The sequence below is a fragment of the Leptodactylus fuscus genome, chromosome 4, assembly GCF_031893055.1.
Source record: "Leptodactylus fuscus isolate aLepFus1 chromosome 4, aLepFus1.hap2, whole genome shotgun sequence".
NCBI classification, from domain to species: domain Eukaryota; kingdom Metazoa; phylum Chordata; class Amphibia; order Anura; family Leptodactylidae; genus Leptodactylus; species Leptodactylus fuscus.
Window position 1 is genome coordinate 154767624 of NC_134268.1, and position 24707 is coordinate 154792330.

At 45.5% G+C, this 24707-nt stretch overlaps 1 non-coding gene across 1 annotated transcript; it reads left to right on the forward strand.

The window, feature by feature from the left end:
* Positions 1–3364: 3364 nt before the first annotated feature.
* On the forward strand, positions 3365–3446 carry TRNAS-CGA (transfer RNA serine (anticodon CGA)). The gene has a single exon. It is a non-coding gene; the product is annotated as a tRNA-Ser (tRNA).
* The last annotated feature ends 21261 nt before the right edge of the window (positions 3447–24707 follow it).

Below are 24707 nucleotides of genomic sequence, written 5' to 3' on the forward strand. Positions count from 1 at the left end.
GCGCAGTCGGCTCTGCTCAGGCGTCGGGTCTGGGCAATGCCGCACGCGCATGCGCAGTCAGCTCTGCCTAGGTCGAATGCCTAGGCAGAGTGAATTCCACTCGGAAGAGGACGCGGGGACCCTGCGCCAGGAGAAGACTTCAAGCAGAATCCAGCCCGACCGTCACTCGTGGATTTGGTAAGTATGATTTTATCAAATGTTGCCTACCCCTGAAATGAACATTTCCCCCCATAGACTATAATGGGGTTCGAAATCCATTCGAACAGTCAAACAGTGTGCGGCTGTTCGAATCGGATTTTGAACCTCGGACACTTTAGTGTTCGCTCATCTCTAGTAAGCAACAAAAAAATGCTTAAGAAAAAGAGTTTTTTTTCAGATTACCAGGCTCTGTCCCACTTCCTATTGGGTGAAATAAATAATCACTTAAATAACAGAGATTTTTTTATAGATTAACACAGGCAGAATCAGTGTTTTGCTGTTGCAATAGCAGTTGGTATGAATTCAACAAAAATAAATTTGCCCAAAAAATTCCTTATGAAAAGATTTTTCACTAACAGGACTGACTTTGCCCATAGTAACTATGTTAAACAATCTGTGTACAGCTCAAGCTGCTCTATTGCAAAACAGACAAAATTAGATTGTTGACAATGAAAGGGTTAACTGTCCTTTTAATTATTGTTGCAGTCAGTCTCACACAGCACATCTATTCTCATTCACTTCTATCCTATTTCTAGCATTAATCTGTAATCGATTATATCTGAATAAAGTGTTTTGTATTTGTCCTACTCCTAAGATCTATTGCAATCTTTTAGACAATCAGTGCTCTGTATCATGCAGTGGTAACACATCCATTCCCTGCTTCCACCATCCCTGAGCCCTGTATTCCGGCTCACACAATCTTATATGCTGCATATAACATCAACACTGTAAAGTATGGCTTAGAAGGTGTCAGGTGATGTCAGGACTACACAATGACTCACGGGACATGTGTCTCTTCTGCATTTACGTGTGGCAGTGGCCATTTGAGTTTGTCTGAGACAAAATGCCATTGATTCGGTTTTGTTAAAAATGGAACAGTTTGGAATATTCAGGTCCAACCTGGCTAGAGACAAATTGGTTCATCCATCTCTAGTAGTGACCAAGAATTCAATGGTCCCTCTGGGTGAACACCAAAGATTTCATGTACTGATGGGAGAAACGTCTAGAAAGTCAACCATCACTGTAGCACTGCACAAGTAAAGAGAGAAGATTGGGATGACACTCATATTTTCTACATGCAAAATAATCTTTATTCCAGGTAATCACATCACAGTTTCGGGTAAACCCTTCATCAGGCTTGAACAATACAATAACATAAATCAAAGTGTCACAAAATCAAATATAGTGAAGTAGATTAGAAAAACAGTAATTGTGAAGCTCGGAACTGAATATATAAAGTGTAGTCTAAGATATAACATTAATAAATAATAAACAATCATAAAATATCAATTCCAAAGTTGCGTAGGACTACAGTGTAAAAATACAAGCCAAAAGTAATATATCTGCATATCATAGAACACATCCAAATGTAAAGCACCATGGAATTAATGGTGCTATATAAATAAACAACAATAATAATAATAATAATAATAATAATAATACTATATAACAATGCAAAGAGTATTGTGTATACCATAGAAGATCTGGCAACAGTAGTAATAGGAGATGATGAGATGTTTCACATGTATAGTGTCCCATTGGCTAGAATCTATAGGGGAAGTCAGTAATGAAAATAGGTTTAGGACAGTGGTTCTTAACCAGGATTCTATCGAACCCTAGGCCATATGCATGGTTCATTTTGAGAACCAGTAAAAAAAACATATACCTATGTATTGAATTTGGATATAAATCATATTTGATTTATCACTAAAGAAGGGTTCGGTGTAATGTGCATATGAAACTGGTGGGTTCGGTACCTCAAACAAGGTTAAGAACCACTGGTTTAGGGGGGAAGGAACAAAAGGGGAAGGAGAGGAGAAGGAGAGGGAAGGTGGGGGACACAAGGGAGGAGTGTTGTAAATAACGGTAGGAAGATGAAAAAATAGATGTTGTGTGATAAAGAAATATATATGCAATAAAAGGGATATAATTGTAAAAACTTTTTTTAAAAAAAAAAAAAACCCAAAAAATAAAAGCATGAAAAAATGCTGATAATAATGAAAACAATTATGTGGAAAGATAACCAGGATACATGGGATATAATTAGATATATAAAAAGTCATAGGCAATAATAGGCATAGGTGGTAATAAAAAGTATACAGTGTAAAGAAAAGGGCTAATGACAAAGAGGATAGGTATATAAAATGGTAATAGTAATAAATAGAGATGAGCGAGTAGTGTTCGATCGAGTAGGTGTTCGATCGAATACTACGGTATTCGAAATACTCATACTAGATCAAACACTACTAGCTGTTCGAAGTTTAAGGTTCGATGCAGAACCAGCATTGATTGGCAGAATACTATACATTCTGCCAATCAACGCTGGTTCCCTGTCGTCCTCAACAGCGGCACAATGTGGGGTATTTCTGCCCCTGTGTGCTGGTAGGACAGGCGGATATTTAATTAGCCAATCAAATGCGTGGCAGGCCCTATAAGAGGGCACAAGAACCTCCCCTCTGCGTGTTTTTTTCTGTCCTGTGTGGACAGAGGACAGGTGGGAGGACTTGTGTCCTCTTTGAGAAGCTCAGCAGGATCACTCACCTCCTGAGCGGTTGTTTTCTTCTTGTCACCTTCTGTGCCCTGCAGGGAGAAGGTGCTTGTTAGCCATGTGTGGCTACCCCCCTCTATCCCCCCTGCCCCCCCTCTCCTCCGCTTCCCCTGCTCCTTGTGACTTACTTGACATTTTGGTGAGAGTCCGGGGACTCCGCATGCCGCCTCTGGTGGCCGCGCGGACTGCCGGCGGGTGGAACCACACTGTTGTGTATCCTGTTCCCCGCCGGCCGCTGTAAGCGCGCACTTCCGGTTTCGCCAGAAGTATCATAGCGCCATGACAACGGCCTGGCGCTGGCGGCCGCTCACTCAGGGAAGATTCAGGCCTTATTAAAGGCCGGAAAAGACGGGGAGATGTGGGGGTAAGTGCCCGTGTTAAGGGCCTCTTGGTGGGGGGGAATGTATATCTTTGCAGACCCCTGATTACAGGGTTAGTTGTCTGGGCAGGTTGCCTCACCTGCTTTGATTGTGGCTCCGCCCATTTCCAGCCGGCCAGAATTAAGAGGCTGGCTGGCCTGGTGTCAGAGACCTTCCTGCAGTATCTGCTGAAGGCGTGCGATTGTGGTGTTCATTGATCTTGAACTCTTTTCCAGTTTGCAAACTTTATTGGGAACCGGCTGTGATGGCCGAGTGGTTAAGGTTTTGGACTCGAAATCCAATGGGGTCTCCCCGCACAGGTTCAGATCCTGTTCACAGCGCCAGCCCGGCTAGCTCAGTCGGTAGAGCATGAGACTCTTAATCTCAAGGTCGTGGGTTCGAGTCGCACGTTGGGCGCCAAGTCACCTCTCTGTCCGGTCTACAGGACCTGGTAAGATTTACCCCTTTTTTTTTTAAAAGCTGGTATGATGTCATGGTGACAGTGTTGCATGGTCTATTATCTCTCTCTGTAGGATATGTCATCCTCTACTACCCCTCCTGGGGATGGTAGGAGGAAAACCTCTTCCAAGAGGAAACATCTTTCCTGCTCCGATTGCGACACACCGCTCCCTGATGGTAGGTAGCGGCTTGAAAGGTTGTGCCCTGCGGGGTACTACTGGTCCTATAACTTGCCTATTTTCAGGCTATGAGTGGGCCCGTGGTTGCGGGTGCAGAGGTCCTCCACCTGTGGAGCCCTCTCCCAGAGATATGATGGCATGGTCAAGGAGATGGTGAGTTTGGGCATCGCTTGGGTAAATAGTTTTTCCCTTGCTTGTACTCTCCTTTTTGTTTTGCAGGATGATTCCCTCAAAGGGATCCATTGCACCTTGTCTCAGCTCACCAGGAGACCATGCTCTGAGCTCCGTTCCTCGTCTCTCCCCCCCCCCTTGTAACACCTGCGGGTGGCAGAGGATGATTCCTCCGAGGACGACTCAGTTATTCCAGCAGAACTGCGTTCCATTATGAACAAACGGGCAGGCTGCTGAAGTCCATCCGGTCTACAGTGGGCCGAGATGTTGACGGGGAAGCCTCCACGTCTGCCTCTGGGGGACATATTGCCTTCCATGCGGACGCCACGCTGACCGACCTTATGGTGCAGCAGTGGAAACAGCCAGAGAAAGGACATTCGCTTTCCAGGATCTTCAAGAGTTTGTTTCCTATTAACACTACCCAGTGGGATTCCTGGGGGCCTCCCCCGAAGGTGGATTTGGCCGTAGCAAAGCTGTCCCGCAGAACCCTGGTGCCCTTGGAAGATGGTTCAATCTTCAGGACCCTCTGGATCGTAGGGTGGACTCCGTTCTGAAGAAGGTCTACTCAGCTTCCTCCGCGCAAGCCTCTGTGGCCATAGCCTCCTCTATGGTTGGTGACTTTGCGCAACCGCTTAGCCGCCTTGGAGCGGGATATAGACTTGGGCGTAGACAGAGATGAGATTCTGGCCTCTATGAAAAGAGTTCATAGGGCTGCAGATTATTTGGCGGAATCCTCCTGCCATCAATTTAAAATCTCCGCCAAATCTATGGCGTTGTCTACTGCGGCCCGTAGACCCCTTTGGCTAAAGCCTTGGCGGGCAGATTTTGCGTCTAAAGCAGCACTCTGTGCTCTCCCCTTTGAGCCGGGAAGGCTGTCTGGCCAAAGCTTAGACGCCATTATGGAGGGATTAGCTGAAGGTAGGGGAAGGTCCCTACCTCAAGCATCCAGGGGCAGACGTGCTCCCCCTAGAGGCAGAGGTTCTTCCTCTAATTATAGACGCCCTTCCCAACAACGGTGTTTTAGATATCGCCCTAGGGGAGCTGGTCGTGGCGCTTCCAAGGAGGACACCAAGAGGAAGCCTGAGTTTTGACGTGGGGCAGCTCCCTGTGGCCCCCCTTCCTGTGGGAGGACGTCTTTCCTCCTTTTCCAGAGCATGGTTCACCCATATCCAAGACCCATGGGTGTTGAAGATCATACAACACGGGTATCACATCGACTTTCATCTTCCACCTCCAGATCGGTTCGTTTCCACCCAAACTCTTCCACCTTCTCAGCAGGCCAGTCTAGAAGCCTTGGTTGCCGAATATGTTACCAAGGGCGCCCTGGAGAAGGTACCAGCCTCAGACCTCGGTCTGGGAGTCTACTCCCCCATCTTTCTGGTCCCCAAGTTCACCGGGGGCTGGAGGATGATAATAGATCTGAGGTACCTCAATCGGTTTATCAGGAAGAGGTCATTTCGAATGGAAACCGTGGATTCCGTGGCTGTGTTTCTTCAGCCAGGAGAGGTGATGGTTACCCTCGATTTGAAGGAAGCCTATCTACATGTCCCCATTGCTCATTTCCACAGGAAGTTCCTCAGGATTGCCGTCGCTATGGCCGGCCACAGGGAGCACTATCAATTCACAGCTCTGCCATTCGGCATCACATCCGCCCCACTGGTATTCACCAAGGTGATTTCTCCGGTCGCCGCGGCCCTCAGACTTCAGGGTCTTTTCATCGTCCCTTATCTAGACGACTGGCTACTGAAAGCTCAGTCTCCTGCTGCCCTCCTCCAGCAGCTCAACCTTGCCATCAACTTCCTACAGGAGTTAGGATTATCAATTGGGAGAAGTCCGAAATCGTTCCATCCACCCGAAGAAAATTCCTCGGATTTATAGTGGATTCAGAAGCGATGCAGATCTTCCTCTCCAGTCCAAGGAAGGAAAGGATCCAAGCCAGTGCATGATTCCTATTGCGCACTCGGCAGGTAACCATCCGGACCGCCATGAGAGTCCTGGGCCTGATGTCATCCTTGGCCAGGGCGGTGCCTTGGACTTTATGGCATTTGCGTCCCCTGCAGATGGAAGTGTTGAGAACCTGGAACAGGTCTCCACGGGGATTGCACAAGAAGATCTGCCTTTCTCCCGCTACCCGTCTTTCCCTCAGATGGTGGATACACCTGAAAGACGGAAGGTCCACGGTCCCGACAGTCTGGACCCTGTTGACAACAGATGCATCCCAGTGGGGATGGGGAGCCCATTGTCATGACAAAACTGTACAAGGACAATGGAGATGTCCGGAGCTGGGGTCATCCAATCTCAAGGAACTCAGAGCAGTGTACCTGGCCCTAGTACACTTTGCCCCAGAATTGAAAGGCAAGTCTGTCAAAAACCGGTCAGACAATATGACGGTGGTAATCTATATAAACAAACAATGGGGCACCAGGTCACCAACCTTGCTGAGAGAGACGAATCTCATATTTGCCTAGGCGGAGAAGAATCTGGTCCAGTTATCCGCTGTTCACATAAAGGGCTCCCTGAACATAGTAGCGGATCAGCTGAGTCAGGGTATTACCGTATCAGGAGAATGGTCTCTCAATCCAGACGTATTTCAACAGATCGTCCAGAGATGGGGTCTCCCGGAGGTCGATCTTATGGCTACCCGACTCAACGCCAAGGTGGGGACCTTCTGCTCTCTGTACCAGGAGGACAATCCCTTGGCGGTGGATGCCCTGTCCATCCCATGGAGGTTCAGGCTGTTTTACATATTCCCTCCAATTCCAATCATACCGAAGGTATTGATAAAAATAAGACAGGACCAAGCCTCGGGAATAGCCATAATCCCGTTCTGGCCAAAAAGGGCTTGGTTTGCTCAGCTCATACAAATGAGTCAGGGCATATATTGGAGGCTTCCCCCACTCCCAGACCTGGTAACCCAAGGAGAGCTGAGATGCCAGGATCTGAGGAGACTCAACCTGACAGCCTGGAGGTTGACCAGTCCCTATTGAGAAATAGAGGACTGTCACAAGCCGTCTTGAAGACCCTATCCAGCGCCAGAGCAGATTCGACTAACAGGAACTACCGTCGAATAGGTAACATCTTTAATGCCTGGTGTCTGCAGCATCAAGTGGACTCCACCGATCCCCCTACGGAGGCGATCCTGGACTTCCTTCAAGACGGACTAGACAGAGGTCTTGCTGCGGCCACACTCAAGGTACACGTAGCGGCCCTGTCCGCCTATCTGGGGAGGCGTTTGTCTCAGGATCCTTTAGTGAGCACCTTTATTAAAGGGGCAACTAGGCTGAGACCGGTGGTAAACACCCCTGTCCACCAATGGGACCTTATTCCGGTCCTGAACGCCCTATGTGGCCAGCCATTTGAACCTCTGGAAGAGGTCTCCCTCAAGTCGCTAACCGGCAAAATGGCGCTGCTATTGGCAGTCACACCTGCCAAACGCGTTAGTGAACTACAAGCTTTGTCCGCTGAGGAGCCATATACCACCTTTTTCTCTGACCATGTACAGCTTAGGTTCCTCCCTGGGTTTCGTCCCAAGGTGCCATCTGCTGTAAACAGGAACCAACTGATTTCCCTTCCAGTATTTTTTCCGTTCCCTTCTTCTGCTGAAGAAGAAAGATGGCACAAGCTGGATGTGGTTAGATGCCTGCAGATCTACTTGCAGCGCACTCGCCCCTTTAGGTGGACTGAAAACCTGTTGTTCAGCTACACGGGGAAAAACAAGGGCGCCAAAGCCGCCAAAGCTACAATATCCCGGTGGGTTACCGAGACTATTAGAGTCGCCTATACCGCCCAAGGGCTGTCGGCTCCATCTTTCCTTCATGCCCATTCAACCAGGGCAGTGTCCACTTCACGGGCAGAAAGAAGTGCTTTGTCTGTGGACCAAATATATGCAGCTGCCTCTTGGGCATCTGAATCCACCTTCATTCGGCATTACCGCCTGAAGGACCAAGTGGCAGATTCCACTGCCTTTGCCCAGACCAGTTTAAGTTCGGTCATGGGTTTGTCCCACCCATCTTGGGGACCTGCTTGCTATATCCCCACATTGTGCCGCTGTTGAGGACGACAGGGAACGAGTGATTATGAAGATAATCTTGTTTCCCTTAGTCCTAACAGCGGCACAAGATTTCCCACCCTGGGAATCATATCTTATGTATAAAACTGTATATAAATGTAATGGAGGTACTTTTGTATTTACACGCAGAGGGGAGGTTCTTGTGCCCTCTTATAGGGCCTGCCACGCATTTGATTGGCTAATTAAATATCCGCCTGTCCTACCAGCACACAGGGGCAGAAATACCCCACATTGTGCCGCTGTTAGGACTAAGGGAAACAAGATTATCTTCATAATCACTCGTTCTTCTCTTACCTTTAGAGGTCTTCTCATGCGAGGTCGGCTCTGCTCAGGTGTCGGACCGGGCAGAGCCGACCGCGCATGCGCAGTCGGCTCTGCCTAGGCCCCGATGCCTAGGCAGAGTGAATTCCAGCCGGAAGACGCCGCGGGGGCACTGCGCCGGGAGAAGACTTCAAGGGGAATCCAGCCCGACTGTCACTCGTGAACTTGGTAAGTATAATTGTATCGAATTTTTTTTTTTTTTTTAAATGTAGATTGTGAGCCCCACATAGAGCTCACAATATACATTTTTCCCTATCAGTATGTCTTTTTGGAGTATGGGATGGAAATCCATGCAAACACGGGGAGAACATACAAACTCCATGCAGATGGTTTTATGCCCAGGGCGGGATTTGAACACCAGGACTCCAGCGCTGCAAGGCTACAGTGCTAACCACTGAGCCACCGTGTGGCCCCCCCAATTGTATCGAATTTTGCCTACCCCTGAAATGAGCATTTCCCCCCATAGACTATAATGGGGTTTGAAATCCGTTCGAACAGCCGAACAGTGTGCGGCTGTTCGAATCGGATTTCGGACATTTTAGTGTTCGCTCATCTTTAGTAATAAATAGATATCTTACCAGGACTAGAGAAACAGAATAATGAACCAAGTATGTGGTCACTGGCACGGACACTGGCTTATTTAATCGGCACTAGTTTACTGACACCAGAAGCTGCTTGAAGATGAACAATGTATGCACAAACAGAATTGCAGTACAGAATCAAAGAACGGCAAAATTGGCAAAACTACTAAAGGTAAAAGTAGTGGCTTTGGGGCAAGTGCAGTAGGATATGGGACGCCCCTAACGAATGAACAGAGGTGAATAATGATCTATAATAACAAACCAAGGCGGAACAATATAAGTGTATTTCTACTGGGAGAAATGAATAAAAACTCATGCAATTTATATAATAAATGAAAATGTGGTGAATGAAATTGTGAACAAACTTATATGTGTGATGAATTAATGTATACAATGAATAATAGATAAGTATAAACTGGGTTAAGAGTGGGCTGAAGGGATAATCTGTAGAAATGATTAGTAAAGTCACACGAGACCATGAATTAAAGGGAATTACTGCAGAGAATACTACTTATAAAAATGGGAAGAAAAATAATTGTATACTAGGTAATGGAGTGAGGAGGTAATGAGATAATTATCAGAAATATTTGGACAATGACACTCATCATGGATTGGGCTCTGCATGTCATCACATTGGATTTGAAATGAAATGAATGTATTGTATAATTCTAATTCAAGGAGCTGAACAGAGATATTCTCTGAAACGTTCAGGAATTGCAACCATTTTTCTCCAAAGCCTTCTCATTTTAAGGGCTCAATAGTAATTGGACAAATTAACATTACCATAAATAAAATGTTCATTTTAATACTTTGTAGAGAATTCTTTGCAAGTAGTGACTGCTTGAAATCTGGAACCCATGGACATCACCAAAAGCTGGCTTTCCTCCTTTGTAATGGTTTGGCAGGCCTTTACTAGAGCTAGCTTCAGTTGTTGCATGTTTATTGGTGTTTCAGCTTAAAGTTTTGACTTAAGCAAGAGAAAAGCATGCTTGATTGAATTGAGATCTAATGATTGACTTCACTGTTGCAGAATATTCCACTTCTTTGCCTTAAAAAAAACTCCTGGACTGCATTGAATCTGAACATAAAGTATATCCCTGTACACTTCAGAATTCATCCGGTCACTTTTGTCGTCAATAAACATTAATGACCCAGTGCCATTGGAAGCCATGCATGCTCATGCCATCATATTGCCACAATCTCCCTCTCATCCAAATAAAACTTAAGCTATGCTGCTGTAGATCTTTAAGGTCAGGAAGGATTGATGAAATGCCAGGGCATGAAATAGATAAAGTATGTTTGAAAGGACCCCAATCTTTATAAGGCAGATCCTGCCAACCCACAACAAATAAGGGAGATCCCATGACAATGAGTAGACTGGTACATGACAGACTGGATATATGTAGATTTACCTCTAGGTAAGTTGTGAGAATCTAAGTGAAGAACCTCAGGGTTTGCATCCAAAACTCATTTGAAAAATGGTCTAACATATTAAATAAGTTGGGGATTGAAGTAATAAGTTCTTCTGACCACTAGATCATCTATAAAAATATTGACATTGTAGGTTCCAGTAACAATGACATCTAATGAGTTCTACTAGAGATTTAATGTTTTGGCAACAGAGAGCCCTCTGGGGTGGGGCTTGGACTATCTCAATTAGGGAAGTGGCAGCAGTGGGGAGCTTAAAGTTATCTTTCGGGGACAAATATGTGACATTTAAATTGTTCACAAACGGGTCTGAGGTCCCAAACTTGCAAAAGACAGCAAAAAGGTATCCCTAGGAAATGCTGCCAAAAACAATTATTTCAAAAGCTAACATCCTAAACTAAGTGGGTGTAGTATTAATATGGCCACTGAGATCCAATTATAGTTCTCTGTGTTCTCTGGGAGCCTGTGATGTCGCTAGAAAGACCAGAAGATTGAAGATGACCGTGATGGAGCACCACAAGCAACAAGTGAGCCCAGGAAAGGTGAAGGAAATTAATATCAGGGATAATCTGTATCCTTATTATTGTAATTGAACTTGAGATTTTTGGAAAATGCTTTATGAACCTGGCTTCTTGTGATCCAGTTCACTCATCTCTAGGGCCAAGGTAGTTTACATAAATGTGTTTCCCTTGTAGAGGATTACAAAGTGAAGTAATATGAGGTGATGGGATGTGGCCAAACTTCTTCAAATAGACAGACAAGAGGTCATAAGGCTTAGGGAGTAGAGATGAGCGAACACTAAAATGTTCGAGGTTCGAAATTCGATTCGAACAGCCGCTCAATGTTCGTGTGTTCGAACGGGTTTCGAACCCCATTATAGTCTATGGGGAACAGATACTCGTTAAGGGGGAAACCCAAATCCGTGTCTGGAGGGTCACCAAGTCCACTATGACACCCCAGGAAATGATGCCAACACCTCTGGAATGACACTGGGACAGCAGGGGAAGCATGTCTGGGGGCATCTAACACACCAAAGACCCTCTATTACCCCAACATCACAGCCTAACAACTACACACTTTACACACTCAATACCACCTCTCTGACAGTAGGAAAACACCTTGAAACATGTGTATTTGGCACTTGCAGTGAGGAGAGCTTGTCACCAGCAGTGAATTTGGCCCTTGTAGTAAGTTGAGGTTGGCACCAACATTTGTTTTGAAAATCAGGGTGGATTGAGCCTCTAACCAGCAGAGTTTGGGCAAATTCATGGTGGAGGGAGCCTCTAAAAACCCCAGTTTGGACCAATTCATGGTGGAGGGAGCCTCTAAAAACCCCAGTTTGGACCAATTCATGGTGGAGGGAGCCTCTAAAAACCCCAGTTTGGACCAATTCATGATGGAGGGAGCCTCTAAACAGCCCAGTTTGGGCAAATTCATGGTGGAGGGAGCCTCTAAAAACCCCCAGTTTGGACCAACTCATGGTGGAGGGAGCCTCTAAAAACCCCAGTTTGGACCAATTCATGGTGGAGGGAGCCTCTAAACAGCCCAGTTTGGGCAAATTCATGGTGGAGGGAGCCTCTAAACAGCCCAGTTTGGACCAATTCATGGTGGAGGGAGCCTCTAAACAGCCCAGTTTGGACCAATTCATGGTGGAGGGAGCCTCTAAACAGCCCAGTTTGGACCAATTCATGGTGGAGGGAGCCTCTAAAAACCCCAGTTTGGACCAATTCATGGTGGAGGGAGCCGCTAAACAGCCCAGTTTGGACCAATTCATGGTGGAGGGAGCCTCTAACCAGCAGAGTTGGTGGAAATCAGGGTGGAGGGAGCCTCTAACCAGCAGAGTTGTGGGAAAGCAGGGTGGAGGGAGCCTCTAACCAGCAGAGTTGGTGGAAATCAGGGTGGAGGGAGCCTCTAACCAGCAGAGTTGTGGGAAAGCAGGGTGGAGGGAGCCTCTAACCAGCAGAGTTGTGGGAAAGCAGGGTGGAGGGAGCCTCTAACCAGCAGAGTTGTGGGAAAGCAGGGTGGAGGGAGCCTCTAACCAGCAGAGTTGTGGGAAAGCAGGGTGGAGGGAGCCTCTAACCAGCAGAGTTGGTGGAAATCAGGGTGGAGGGAGCCTCTAACCAGCAGAGTTGGGGGAAATCAGGGTGGAGGGAGCCTAGTATTAGCAGAATTGTGCAACGCTTATGGTGGATGAGTATGAGGATGAGGAGGAATTGGAGAGGTTGAGTACAGACATGGAGTTTCATGTTGGGGTGCTTTACACAGGTGGGCACAAAAATGAAGGCTCTATCCAGTGGTGGTTCATTTTTATCAAAGTGAGCCGGTCGGCACTCTCAGCTGACAGACGGGTGCGCTTGTCAGTGATGATGCCACCGGCTGCACTGAACACCCTCTCAGATAGGACGCTGGCGGCAGGACAGGACAGCACCTCCAAGGCATATAGGGCAAGTTCAAGCCACAGGTCCAACTTCGACACCCAATACGTGTAGGGCGCAGAGGGGTCGGAGAGGACAGGGCTGTGGTCGGAAAGGTATTCCCGCAACATGCGCCTATACTTCTCACGCCTGGTGACACTAGGACCCTCCGTGGCGGCACTTTGGCGAGGGGGTGCCATCAAGGTGTCCCAGACCTTAGACAGTGTGCCCCTCGTTTGTGTGGACCGGTGAGAACTTGGTTGCCTACTGGAGGAACTGCCCTCCCTGCCGCCAACGTCACATGCTGGAAACATCTCCATCATATTCTGCACCAATTGCCTGTGGCAAGCATTGATGCGATTGGCCCTCCCCTCTACCGGAATAAAAGACGAGATGTTGTTTTTATACCGGGGGTCAAGGATAGCAAAGATCCAGTACTGGTTGTCCTCCATGATTTTGACAATACGCTTGTCGGTTGTAAAGCACCCCAACATGAACTCAGCCATGTCTGCCACAGTGTTAGTTGGCATGACTCCTCTGGCCCCACCGGAAAGTTCAATCTCCATTTCCTCCTCATCCTCCATGTCTACCCATCCGCGCTGCAACAATGGGACGATTCGAAGTTGCCCGGAAGCCTCCTGTATCACCATCACATCATCGGACAACTCTTCTTCTTCCTCCTCCTCCTCCTCCTCCTCCTCCATTAAACGCAGTGAAGCGGACAGATGTGTGGACCTACTCTCCAGCTGTGACGGATCGGATGCTATCCCTAACTCCTCTGTGTGATCTGAGTTATCCCTGATGTCAATCAGGGATTCTCTCAGAACACACAAGAGCGGGATTGTAAGGCTCACCATCGCATCCTCAGAGCTCACCCTCCTTGTGGACTCCTCAAAGACCCGTAGGATGTCACAAAGGTCTCTCATCCATGGCCACTCATGGATGTGAAACTGAGGCAGCTGACTTTGTGGCACCCTAGGGTTTTGTAGCTGGTATTCCATCAAAGGTCTCTGCTGCTCAACCACTCTATTCAACATCTGAAACGTTGAGTTCCAGCGTGTGGGGACGTCGCACAAAAGCCGGTGTTGTGGCACATGCAGGCGTTGCTGGAGAGATTTTAAGCTAGCAGCGGCTACTGTCGACTTGCGAAAGTGGGCGCACATGCGCCGCACTTTCACCAGTAGCTCTGGAACATTGGGGTAGCTCTTTAGGAAACGTTGCACCACTAGGTTGAAGACGTGGGCCAGGCATGGAACATGTTGGAGTCCGGCAAGCTCCAGAGCTGCTACCAGGTTCCGGCCGTTATCACAAACGACCATGCCTGGGCCCAGGTGCAGCGGCTCAAACCATATTGCCGTCTCATCGAGGAGGGCATCCCTCACCTCGGAGGCAGTGTGCTGTCTGTTCCCCAAGCTGATCAGCTTCAGCACAGCCTGCTGACGTCTACCAACGCCAGTGCTGCAACGTTTCCAACTCGTAGCTGGGGTCAATCTAACAGCGGAGGAGGAGGCGGTGGCGGAGGAGGAGGCGGTGGCGGAGGAGGAGGCGGTAGAGGAGGAGGAGGAGGGGGGTGTTCTTCTCGTGTCCCTGCCAGGAATGTTAGGTGGGGAGACGAGGTACACCGGGCCAGTTTGGGAAGCAGTCCCAGCCTCAACTACATTCACCCAGTGTGCCGTCAGTGAAATGTAGCGTCCCTGTCCGCATGCACTTGTCCACGCGTCGGTGGTCAAGTGGACCTTTGTGCAAAGCGCGGAACTAAGGGCCCGCCTGATGTTGAGTGACACGTGCTGGTGCAAGGCGGGGACGGCACACCGGGAGAAGTAGTGACGGCTAGGGACAGCATAGCGAGGTGCCGCAGTTGCCATCAGGTCCAGGAAGGCGGGAGTTTCAACAAGCCGGAACGCCAACATCTCCTGGGCCAGCAGTTTAGCGATGTTGGCGTTCAAGGCTTGCGCGTGTGGGTGGTTAGCAGTGTATTTCTGCCGCCGCTCCAATGTCTGAGAGATGGTGGGTTGTTGTAAAGAAGCGCCTGATGGTGCCTTTGATGGTGCAGGAGAAGGAGATAAGACAGGAACAGGGGAGGATGAGGGAGAAGTCAACAAAGTGGCGGAGGCAGATGAAGTGGTGTCCTAGCTCATCCTCTGGAGTGCATCGCCAGCACAGTCAGCAGTGGCAGAGGCAGAGGCAGTGGCAGAGGCAGTGGCAGTGGCGTGAACGGCAGGCGGCCTTTGTCCTGCCGTTGCTGCCTGCCACTGATTCCAGTGCTTGGATTCCAAATGACGGCGCATTGAAGTGGTGGACAGGTTGCTCTTCTCAGAGCCCCTAATCAATTTCGAGAGGCAAATTGTGCAGACAACACTATATCTGTCCTCGGCGCATTCCTTGAAAAAACTCCACACCTTCGAGAAACGTGCCCTCGAGGTGGGAGTTTTTCGGGGCTGGGTACGAACTGGAACATCTTGGGAGATTCCGGGTGTGGCCTGGCTTCGCCTAAGCTGCTGACCTCTGCCTCTGCCTCTAGCTACCCTTTTTGGTGCTGCACCTGCCTCAACATCCACACTACTTTCCCCGCTTGACATCCCCCCTGTCCAGGTCGGGTCAGTGTCCTCATCATCCACCACTTCCTCTTCCAACTCCTGTCTCATCTCCTCCTCCCGCACAATGCGCCGGTCAACTGGATGCCCTGACGGCAACTGCGTCACATCATCGTCGATGAGGGTGGGTTGCTGGTCATCCACCACCAAATCGAACGGAGATGGAGGAGACTCTAGTGTTTGAGCATCTGGACACAGATGCTCCTCTGTTAGGTTCGTGGAATCGTGACGTGGAGAGGCAGGTTGAGGGACAATGAAAGGAGCGGAGAACAGCTCTGGGGAGCAGGGACAGTTGGGGTTATTGTTCTGTGAAGCTTGGGAATTTTGGGAGGAAGGAGGACAAGACTGTTGGGTAATAGGAGGAGAGGAGGCAGAGTCTGACTGGCTGCTGGACAACGTGCTGTAAGCGTTCTCTGACAGCCATTGCAAGACCTGTTCCTGGTTCTCGGGCCTACTAAGGTTTGTACCCTGCAGTTTAGTTAATGTGGCAAGCAACCCTGGCACTGTGGAGTGGCGCAATGCTTGCTGCCCCACAGGAGTAGGCACGGGACGCCCTGTGGCTTCACTGCTACCTTGCTCCCCAGAACCATTCCCCCGACCTCGCCCACGGCCTCGTCCACGTCCCTTTCCGGGAGCCTTGCGCATTTTGAATTCCCAGTTAGAAATTGGCACTATATACCAGTAGCAAAAATTGTGGGTGCACGTAACCCCAATATATTCTTTGAATTCCCAGTCAGACAATGGCACTATATACCAGTAGCAAGAAATGAGGGTATTTATAACCCCAATATATTCTTTGAATTACCAGTCAGAAACTGGCACTATATGGCAGTAGCAAGAAATGAGGGTATTTATAACCCCAATATATTCTTTGAATTCCCAGTCAGACAATGGCACTATATACCAGTAGCAAGAAATGAGGGTATTTGTAACCCCAATATATTCTTTGAATTCCCAGTCAGACAATGGGACTATATACCAGTAGCAAGAAATGAGGGTATTTGTAACCCCAATATATTCTTTGAATTCCCAGTCAGACAATGGCACAATATACCAGTAGCAAAAATTGTGGGTGCACATAACCCCAATATATTCTTTGAATTACCAGTCAGAAACTGGCACTATATGGCAGTAGCAAGAAATGAGGGTATTTATAACCCCAATATATTCTTTGAATTCCCAGTCAGACAATGGCACTATATACCAGTAGCAAGAAATGAGGGTATTTGTAACCCCAATATATTCTTTGAATTCCCAGTCAGACAATGGCACTATATACCAGTAGCAAGAAATGAGGGTATTTGTAACTCCAATATATTCTTTGAATTCCCAGTCAGACAATGGCACTATATACCAGTAGCAAGAAATGAGGGTATTTATAACCCCAATATATTCTTTGAATTCCCAGTGAGACAATGGCACTGTATAGCAGTAGCAAAAATTGTGGGTGCACGTAACCCCCATAGATTCTTTGAATTCCCAGTCAGACAATGGCACTGTATACCAGTAGTAAAAATTGTGGGTGCACATAACCCCAATATATTCTTTGAATTCCCAGTGAGACAATGGCACTGTATAGCAGTAGCAAAAATTGTGGGTGCACGTAACCCCCATATATTCTTTGAATTCCCAGTCAGACAATGGCACTATATACCAGTAGCAAAAATTGTGGGTGCACGTAACCCCAATATATTCTTTGAATTACCAGTCAGAAACTGGCACTATATAGCAGTAGCAAAAATTGTGGGTGCACATAACCCCAATATAATCTTTGAATTCCCAGTGAGACAATGGCACTGTATAGCAGTAGCAAAAATTGTGGGTGCACGTAACCCCCATATATTCTTTGAATTCCCAGTTAGACAATGGCACTGTATACCAGTAGTAAAAATTGTGGATGCACATAACCCCAATATATTCTTTGAATTCCCAGTCAGCCAATGGCACTATATAGCAGTAGCAAGAAATGAGAGTATTTGTAAACCCAATATATTCTTTGAATTCCCAGTCAGACAATGGCACTGTATACCAGTAGTAAAAATTGTGGGTGCACATAACCCCAATATATTCTTTGAATTCCCAGTGAGACAATGGCACTGTATAGCAGTAGCAAAAATTGTGGGTGCACGTAACCCCCATATATTCTTTGAATTCCCAGTCAGACAATGGCACTGTATACCAGTAGTAAAAATTGTGGGTGCACATAACCCCAATATATTCTTTGAATTCCCAATGAGACAATGGCACTGTATAGCAGTAGCAAAAATTGTGGGTGCACGTAACCCCCATATATTCTTTGAATTCCCAGTCAGACAATGGCACTATATACCAGTAGCAAAAATTGTGGGTGCACGTAACCCCAATATATTCTTTGAATTACCAGTCAGAAACTGGCACTATATAGCAGTAGCAAAAATTGTGGGTGCACATAACCCCAATATAATCTTTGAATTCCCAGTGAGACAATGGCACTGTATAGCAGTAGCAAAAATTATGGGTGCACGTAACCCCCATATATTCTTTGAATTCCCAGTCAGACAATGGCACTGTATACCAGTAGTAAAAATTGTGGGTGCACATAACCCCAATATATTCTTTGAGTTCCCAGTGAGACAATGGCACTGTATAGCAGTAGCAAAAATTGTGGGTGTACGTAACCCCCATATATTCTTTGAATTCCCAGTCAGACAATGGCATTGTATACCAGTAGTAAAAATTGTGGGTGCACATAACCCCAATATATTCTTTGAATTCCCAGTGAGACAATGGCACTGTATAGCAGTAGCAAAAATTGTGGGTGCACGTAACCCCAATATATTCTTTGAATTCCCAGTCAGACAATGGCACTGTATACCAGTAGTAAAAATTGTGGGTGCACATAACCCCAATATATTCTTTGAATTCCCAGTGAGACAATGGCACTGTATAGCAGTAGCAAAAATTGTGGGTGCACGTAACCCCCATATATTCTTTGAATTCCCAGTCAGACAATGGCACTATATACCAGTAGCAAAAATTGTGGGTGCACGTAACCCCAATATATTCTTTGAATTACCAGTCAGAAACTGGCACTATATAGCAGTAGCAAAAATTGTGGGTGCACATAACCCCAATATAATCTTTGAATTCCCAGTGAGACAATGGCACTGTATAGCAGTAGCAAAAATTGTGGGTGCACATAACCCCCATATATTCTTTGAATTCCCAGTCAGACAATGGCAGTATATACCAGTAGCAAAAATTGTGGGTGCACGTAACCCCAATATATTCTTTGAATTCCCAGTGAGACAATGGCACTATAAAGCAGTAGCAAAAATTGTGGGTGCACATAACCCCAATATAATCTTTGAATTCCCAGTGAGACAATGGCACTGTATAGCAGTAGCAAAAATTGTGGGTGCATGTAACCCCCATATATTCTTTGAATTCCCAGTCAGACAATGGCACTGTATACCAGTAGTAAAAATTGTGGGTGCACATAACCCCAATATATTCTTTGAATTCCCAGTGAGACAATGGCACTGTATAGCAGTAGCAAAAATTGTGGGTGCATGTAACCCCCATATATTCTTTGAATTCCCAGTCAGACAATGGCACTGTATACCAGTAGTAAAAATTGTGGGTGCACATAACCCCAATATATTCTTTGAATTCCCAGTGAGACAATGGCACTGTATAGCAGTAGCAAAAATTGTGGGTGCACGTAACCCCCATATATTCTTTGAATTCCCAGTCAGACAATGGCACTGTATACCAGTAGTAAAAATTGTGGGTGCACATAACCCCAATATATTCTTTGAATTCCCAGTGAGACAATGGCACTGTATAGCAGTAGCAAAAATTGTGGGTGCACGTAACCCCCATATATTCTTTGAATTCCCAGTCAGACAATGGCACTATATACCAGTAGCAAAAATTGTGGGTGCACGTAACCCCAATATATTCTTTGAATTACCAGTCAGAAACTGGCACTATATAGCAGTAGCAAAAATTGTGGGTGCACATAACCCCAATATAATCTTTGAATTCCCAGTGAGACAATGGCACTGTATAGCAGTAGCAAAAATTGTGGGTGCACGTAACCCCCATATATTCTTTGAATTCCCAGTCAGACAATGGCACTGTATACCAGTAGTAAAAATTGTGAGTGCACATAACCCCAATATATTCTTTGAATTCCCAGTGAGACAATGGCACTGTATAGCAGTAGCAAAAATTGTGGGTGCACGTAACCCCCATATATTCTTTGAGTTCCCAGTGAGACAATGGCACTGTATAGCAGTAGCAAAAATTGTGGGTGTACGTAACCCCCATATATTCTTTGAATTCCCAGTCAGACAATGGCATTGTATACCAGTAGTAAAAATTGTGGGTGCACATAACCCCAATATATTCTTTGAATTCCCAGTGAGACAATGGCACTGTATAGCAGTAGCAAAAATTGTGGGTGCACGTAACCCCAATATATTCTTTGAATTCCCAGTCAGACAATGGCACTGTATACCAGTAGTAAAAATTGTGGGTGCACATAACCCCAATATATTCTTTGAATTCCCAGTGAGACAATGGCACTGTATAGCAGTAGCAAAAATTGTGGGTGCACGTAACCCCCATATATTCTTTGAATTCCCAGTCAGACAATGGCACTATATACCAGTAGCAAAAATTGTGGGTGCACGTAACCCCAATATATTCTTTGAATTACCAGTCAGAAACTGGCACTATATAGCAGTAGCAAAAATTGTGGGTGCACATAACCCCAATATATTCTTTGAATTCCCAGTGAGACAATGGCACTATAAAGCAGTAGCAAAAATTGTGGGTGCACATAACCCCAATATAATCTTTGAATTCCCAGTGAGACAATGGCACTGTATAGCAGTAGCAAAAATTGTGGGTGCATGTAACCCCCATATATTCTTTGAATTCCCAGTCAGACAATGGCACTGTATACCAGTAGTAAAAATTGTGGGTGCACATAACCCCAATATATTCTTTGAATTCCCAGTGAGACAATGGCACTGTATAGCAGTAGCAAAAATTGTGGGTGCATGTAACCCCCATATATTCTTTGAATTCCCAGTCAGACAATGGCACTGTATACCAGTAGTAAAAATTGTGGGTGCACATAACCCCAATATATTCTTTGAATTCCCAGTGAGACAATGGCACTGTATAGCAGTAGCAAAAATTGTGGGTGCACGTAACCCCCATATATTCTTTGAATTCCCAGTCAGACAATGGCACTGTATACCAGTAGTAAAAATTGTGGGTGCACATAACCCCAATATATTCTTTGAATTCCCAGTGAGACAATGGCACTGTATAGCAGTAGCAAAAATTGTGGGTGCACGTAACCCCCATATATTCTTTGAATTCCCAGTCAGACAATGGCACTATATACCAGTAGCAAAAATTGTGGGTGCACGTAACCCCAATATATTCTTTGAATTACCAGTCAGAAACTGGCACTATATAGCAGTAGCAAAAATTGTGGGTGCACATAACCCCAATATAATCTTTGAATTCCCAGTGAGACAATGGCACTGTATAGCAGTAGCAAAAATTGTGGGTGCACGTAACCCCCATATATTCTTTGAATTCCCAGTCAGACAATGGCACTGTATACCAGTAGTAAAAATTGTGAGTGCACATAACCCCAATATATTCTTTGAATTCCCAGTGAGACAATGGCACTGTATAGCAGTAGCAAAAATTGTGGGTGCACGTAACCCCCATATATTCTTTGAATTCCCAGTCAGACAATGGCACTATATACCAGTAGCAAAAATTGTGGGTGCACGTAACCCCAATATATTCTTTGAATTACCAGTCAGAAACTGGCACTATATAGCAGTAGCAAAAATTGTGGGTGCACATAACCCCCATATATTCTTTGAATTCCCAGTCAGACAATGGCACTGTATACCAGTAGTAAAAATTGTGGGTGCACATAACCCCAATATATTCTTTGAATTCCCAGTGAGACAATGGCACTGTATAGCAGTAGCAAAAATTGTGGGTGCACGTAATCCCCATATATTCTTTGAATTCCCAGTCAGACAATGGCACTGTATACCAGTAGTAAAAATTGTGGGTGCACATAACCCCAATATATTCTTTGAATTCCCAGTCAGACAATGGCACTATATACCAGTAGCAAAAATTGTGGGTGCACGTAACCCCAATATATTCTTTGAATTCCCAGTCAGACAATGGCACTATATACCAGTAGCAAAAATTGTGGGTGCACATAACCCCAATATATTCTTTGAATTCCCAGTCAGACAATGGCACTATATACCAGTAGCAAAAATTGTGGGTGTATATAGCCCCAATTCTATTGCTAGGGGACTTGCAGGGTATTTCTGAGGTGAAGGTGGGGGGGCACACCGTTGGAATGGTGATTTGGGGTGTATATATGGGGTATACGGGAATACACTGTCAGTGTGTTCCATTCAGGATCCTGGGAAAGCTGGGTTGCGGCGATTGAGCCCGTCAGTGACACGTTACACTGACAAGCTTCTCCCTGGAATTGAAGTTATATGTAAGCCCAATATATTCTTTGAATTCCCAGTGAGACAATGGCACTATATGGCAGTAGCAAAAATAGTGGGTGTATATAGCCCCAATTCTATTGCTAGGGGACTTGCAGGGTATTTCTGGGGTGAAGGTGGGGGGGCACACCGTTGGAACGGGTATCGGGGGTATATATCGGGTATACGGGAATACACTGACAGTGTATTCCATTCAGGATCCTGGGAAAGCTGGGTTGCGGCGATTGAGCCCGTCAGTGCCACGTTACACTGAGAAGCTTCTCCCTGGAATTTAGCTCTTACAAGAGCTGTTGTGGTTGTCTTCTCCTTCCTATCCTAGCCTGTCCCTGCCTACCCAGAATCTAACCCCTAGCTAACTGGACGGAAACCTCCGTCCCCGGTGAATTGCAAGCTCAGAATGACGCGAACCTGGGCGGCGCTGTTCTTTTAAATTAGAGGTCACATGTTTTCGGCAGCCAATGGGTTTTGCCTACTTTTTTCAACGTCACTGGTGTCGTAGTTCCTGTCCCACCTACCCTGCGCTGTTATTGGAGCAAAAAAGGCGCCAGGGAAGGTGGGAGGGGAATCGAGTAATGGCGCACTTTACCACGCGGTGTTCGATTCGATTCGAACATGCCGAACAGCCTAATATCCGATCGAACATGAGTTCGATAGAACACTGTTCGCTCATCTCTATTAGGGACCTTTCACATCCTAAGTTGTTTTATGAAGATGGGGGCATTCAGATTCAGGAGGTTCCTAAAGTAAATGAGTGCAAAACTGGTGGATAACCTTGAAAATACAGACTTGATTGGATGTGGTAAGCCCTTGTCTCAAGCACATACTACAGTAGGTACTTAACTACTACTCTGACACTGTTTCAACATTTAGGCAAGCGATCTGACTTATTTGCTCATTTATAGTAGGGGGGAATATGTCTATTGCAAGGCTTTCTCTGTGCAATGAGTTAGGACTGCGTCCAGTTGAAGACTAGTGGGCTTTTTAGCCTTTCACAGGTATAGATTTCATTGTGAACCAGTTGACTAGTTTCTCACACATGAATAAGAAAAAAGGGACAGCATACTTAATGGAGTCATAACAGTTTAGTATGGAATTAATAGTGATATTTAAATAAACAACAATCAAAATAATAATATTCACACTGATTTACCATTAAAGGATATTTCCAATATTAAATAACAGCCATTGATGTCTAACAGCTTGTCAAAAGGAAGAGGCATGAGGTACCCTAGAGTAATTGGTGTGAACCAAGGGTGTTAATAAACATAGGCCGTGGTGCAAACATGTATGTGGACACAAACCACCCATCATTCCCATCCCATCAGTGTCCCTCATATAGTGGTCATTCCCACTTTCGTTTCAGATTCAAGATGGGGTCCTGCACTTCAACATGATGGAGTTTTGAAATATTAAGTGACCTCTGGGTTTCTCGGTCTAGTATGAGGTCAATGTATGCGGTTAAAATGCAGAAGTTCTCTAGTGATTTGGGGGACCAGGGTCAGAAATATACTGGTTCTTAAAGAAACACTCCAAACTAGTATTAATGACTAATGTAGAGAATTCTGTATACTTATTTTATTGGATGTGCCAGTTTTTGGTCTGATCTGCCATCTTGGCCCCTTCTTTTCTGATGTAGCTCCCCAATGTAGATTATGTAGATTTCCCATTATAAATCTTATTACAGAGACAGAGGAGGCACAGACTTTTCAGATCCCACTTGCCTTGCTATGAGTCATCTAAGGACAGTAAGAGATATAATAATATAGAACTTTTATTACCTGAATCACATTGCAGAGTCTTAATCTATTCCTTTATAATGAAGATTCAGTCTCTCATGCTTATGATAGATTTCTCACTGACAGCTCTTACAAGCAGGAGGCAGTGTGAAGCAGCAATTCATAAAAGTAGAAACTTTCCGTAAAGTAAACATAGCAGAAGCGAGAAGTATCAGGACTCTGTAGAGATGAGCAAACACTGTTCAAAACAGCCATTTCGAATAGCACACCTCCATTCATTTCTATGGGAGAGTGCTATTCGAAACAGCTGTTTTGAATAGTGTTCGCTCATCTATAATCAGGAGTATTGCAACTCTGGAGCCATTCATTGTAGGGACTTACCTGCAACATTGTTGAACTTTTGTGCAGTGATGTAGGTCATGATGGAAGGTGACTGGGAGATTTGGTGGATGCTGATATAACATTCTAGTTCAATGGAAGTCAGCCACACAGGACAGACTGACATCCTTTCTACAGAAAAGAGCAAGCACCTGGTGTTTACATGACAGTTGCATATAATGAAAAGATTCTAAACGTCTATCTGCACCTGAGCTGGGATGAAGCAAGTAAATATATATATTTCTATTTATTGATCACTGGATGGCTGATTTTCAGGACTAATGCTGTATTTATAAAGCATTACTTTATTTATACTTATTGTTTTTCATTTATTGCCTGATTATGGTGTTTATGGTGAATAAAGAGTTAATTTGTGAACATATAAAGCTCTGTCATAATAAATGCTGAGTTTGTAAATGAATCCCCATTGTAAAAATTAAATTGATGAAAAACTAAAACACAAAATGGAAAATTAATTTCTTAAAAGTCAATAAAATCTATATTAACTTGTTGCATGTTCACTTAAATTGTTACACTTGCTCCATATATTGGCTGTGTTAGTTTACTGTAAACTGTTATCACTTTATGGCATAAAAATTATTAGTGTTGTAAAAACTAAATGATCACTCTTAACTTTATGATGTCGGTAAATTTAAACTCAATGAATGTAAAATCAGCATATAATAAAGTGTGACAAAACAGAAACTTCCTCAAA